Source organism: Corvus brachyrhynchos, unplaced genomic scaffold, assembly GCF_000691975.1.
Source record: "Corvus brachyrhynchos isolate BGI_N302 unplaced genomic scaffold, ASM69197v1 scaffold346, whole genome shotgun sequence".
NCBI classification, from domain to species: Eukaryota; Metazoa; Chordata; class Aves; order Passeriformes; family Corvidae; genus Corvus; species Corvus brachyrhynchos.
The window spans coordinates 6,512,517-6,516,120 of record NW_008238644.1 but is presented as its reverse complement, the minus strand read 5'-3'; the positions used below and the strand labels follow the sequence as shown (position 1 = coordinate 6,516,120).

The window sequence follows — 3,604 nt, the reverse complement described above, 5'->3', positions numbered from 1 at the left end:
AAGGACTCACCTCGGGCATCAGGTGTGCTCTTGGCAGAGCGCCAAGGCACCCGGCCGTTACCTCTTTGCTTTATTTTATGTGTCTCTTATTGTCTTTATATTAAACCCTTTAAATTCTCACAGGAGAGTGAACCTCGTTTTTCACAGCTTCCAGCCTCAGAGCACACCTGCAGCAAGGAATTCCATGGTGGAATTCCATGCCCTGTGCAGCAGCTGTTCTGTGCGTTAGTATTAGCTGTAACTCCTTCAGTTCCTCTGGGAGTGCTCCTTACTCTCCCAAATGCAGGTTAATTAGGGATTTCTGACTTCCTCCCTCAGGGTGATGTATTTTCTGTGCTCCTACCACAGGCTCCTCGCCTGCCTTCTTCCCGGAATAAGGAATTCAGGAGCTGCCAGTCTTCCTCAGGAGCCATCTCAGAGACAGGGGAGCAGCCTGAGGATTCCAACCACGCCTCAGAAGCCTCAGGCCTCATTCCACATTGCCTGATGAGGCTGGATGCAATTAAAATCAGTGAGACTGACAGATCAGCAGTGCTGGCTAAGCCGGTTGTGCACGACGAGCTCACCCAGGGACAGACTCTTCACTGATTTTTTTTTATTAAGTCGATTTTACCTCTCCTAATAAAGCCAAGCATTCCGCTTCGGGTGGAAGGGAAGAGCAGCCCCACACAAACTTCCTGCATGATGAGCTTTCATTTCGCTCTGTTTGCCTCCAAATTTTGCTCTCCCCCTGCAGTCAACATTTATAACTTTATCCAGTGAGGAGGAGTTGGATGGCCTGGTGTTGATGGGAAAATTCGCTTTTAATGATTCTGGTTTTAGTGCCTCCCTGCTCAGCTGGGATTAGGAAAAGCCACATTTCCTATTCCCTGCTCCAAGGGAAGATGGGGACCCAGTAAAGGCGATGAATCTCTGCATGGGGAGAGCACCTTGACAACAGCGTGGACATGGAAAAAATCCCATTTCCCTGGGAATGATCTCCTTGTGTCACCCACCTGCAGCCAGGGACATTTTCCACTATCCCACGGTGCTCCAGCGTGGCCTTGGACACCTCCAGGCATCCAGGGGCAGCTTCTCTGGGAATTCTATTCCAGGGCCTCACAGCCAGGAATCACCTTCCTAAAGTCCTACTGCAGTCAGGTACTTCCTGAAGCACTGATTTCCTGGGAATTGGAAGTTTTCCTGGAGGAGACACTGTCAACACTGTGTCAACACTGTGTCAACACTGTCCCTGTCCCTGGTCAACAGCCCCCTGAGTGCCACAATCTTCAAATTATTGATACAATTCCCGACCTGTTGCAAGCCTTAAAATAGAGGAGATTGAGGAAGTGGCGAATCTGATAAGTGTGAGGAATGTGAGTGGATTAGTCACAGCGGATTAGGAGCAAGCATTTGAAGAAAAGCTTAAATGTAGCATAAAAATATATTAGAACCTTTTCAGACGTTCCTTATGAGCTCAGCTCCTTGGCAAAGTGTTGGGGAGAGTGAAATGGAATAAAACCAGAGGAAAAACTCCCCTTGCACCAATGCAAACAGGGAGGGATTTGCATTCCCAGGCCTTTGCATATGGATATGGATATGGATGCATTTATATAAATATGCATTCAGACACACACGTTATATATAGATTTTTTCAGTTGACATCAGACACTTCAGCAAGCAGCAGGGTATAAAAATATGAAGGGAAAGTTTTATGAAATGCAGGAGACTGAAAAGTTCAGCCAGCAAGGAAGAAATACAAACTATAAACTGGGGCTGAGATATAAACAAGGGGGAACGAGGGCTTTGCCAGGTTTGTTCCGACCGGGCAATGCAGAGATTGTCACAAAATAACCCCAAATACCTGGAGCTGCTGCGCAGAGGGATGGATCCTCCCTGTGCTGAAATCCAGGCCTCTGCACAGCCCAAAGGGAAGTTCCACACCAAGCTCAGTCTCCAGGTGCCGACGCCCAGGTTCTCCTGGGGAAACCTCCCGTTCTCCCTGCGGCAGGCACAGGGCGGTGCTGGCTGCGTTGTAGCCGAGATGCAAAGAGCTTTCTCTGCCCCCACGAAGAACCAGCTGTGGCTGAATTCTCCCTGCAGCAGGAGCAGCTGCGCTCCCTGGTTCCTCTGGGACAGGCCCAGGTTCCCCCTTTGCTGGGGAAAGAAAAGCAAGGACTGGGAAGTTCTGCCCCAGCCAGGACTGCACTGCACTCTGAGGGACTGGGCTTTGCCTCTTGCTGCGCTCCGATGAGAGGGTTGTTTTCCTGGTGTGAAATCCTCCCTTACATCGTCTCTAATCCAGAGGCTTCATTAAGAAGTTGCCAAGAGTCAACATTTTGACTGTTTCAGCCTTTAAGTGCCAAGGCTGGGTGATTTTCTGCAAGCTGAAGGAAGGGAAGTCCCTCTGTAGGCAGCTGCCACTTGTTCCATGGCTGCTCGGGCGGTTTTTGGCTGCAGCAGACACCCTGCCCTGGGTTTTTATCCTCCCTGGACACATCAGCCCTCCTGGCTTCCTTGGGGCAGCTGCCCTGGGGGCCAGGGCCTTCCATCAGGTGTGCTGCTTTAGGATGGAGCTGCTGTGGGGCAGGATGGAGTTTCCTTTGGACAGAAAACTCCTGGCAGCAGAGGAAGGAGCCAGCCCACTTTCCAAAGCTCATTTCTGTCTCAAAGTGTGGACATGAGGAAGGTGGCAGAGGGTGGGATGTGACTTCAGCGCAGATGGAAATGCACAAGAACAGTTGCTTAGCACCTATAAAAGTCAGGCCCACTCCTTCACAAGAAGTGTGTGTATTTAGGGATCCACACTTCGGAATCCACGCTCGAATTTTGGCCTCTGAATAACCTAAACCCATCACAGCTTTTTTGGAGTGTGTGGTGATTAAATAAACAACGATATTAAAAGTCACACGGATCCTGCTGCAGCAAGCAGGGGACAGCTTTTGTGTTACCTGTGCTCGGGAGCTTCCCCAGCCATAAAGGAATGAGAAAGAGCAGGGAAAGGTGCTGTGGAAACCCAATTCCTCGAGGATTCCTCAGCCAGTGGGACAACAGGGATCAGGCAGCAGCCTCCAGCCTTTGTCTGAGCAGGAGATGCAAATGAAAGATTGGAGACAGAGGCAAATATTCCACCTGGACTGCTGGATGTGGATGCTTTGGGATGGGGCTGCAGCATCCGTTTCTCTGGGGCTGATCAATACAACACAGCAGGACACAGAGAGGAGTGGGAAAAGAAAAGGCTGTAGAAACCTCGACAGGACGAACGTGCTCAAAAAGCACTCGGAAGCTGAAAACATTTCTTTCACATCCCACTCTATTTCGTACTTGATTAGGAAAACTCACCTGATAAAAGGAGAGCGAAATTACCCCGCTTAATGGCACAGATAAGGGAAGGAAGCAGCAGCACTGAATTCCCATCAGCGTCCCTGCCTTTGTCTCAGGCTCTTCTCCCTGCCTGGCTGCGCTCTCACTATCGCTGCTGCCGGCCGTGACTAACTCGGCTTTTCTGCCGGTGACCTGATTCTGCACTGACACGCTCCTCCCAGCTGGGTGAAGCTCCCCATGTGATCCATTCTTCCCCCTAAATAAAGTTGACAAATTCGCCGGGGCTCAGATGGTGCTGCCG

At 50.4% G+C, this 3,604-nt stretch overlaps 1 protein-coding gene across 1 annotated transcript in view; it reads right to left on the bottom strand.

Annotated features, from left to right (window-relative positions):
* Positions 1-1,669: 1,669 nt before the first annotated feature.
* Positions 1,670-3,604, bottom strand: part of CUNH8orf48 (chromosome unknown C8orf48 homolog) — a 27,448-nt gene continuing 25,513 nt past the window's right edge. The window contains exon 9 of the transcript XR_001863067.1: positions 1,670-3,559. The gene's annotated coding sequence lies outside the window, so the exon portion shown is untranslated. The remainder of the gene's footprint in view (positions 3,560-3,604) is intronic.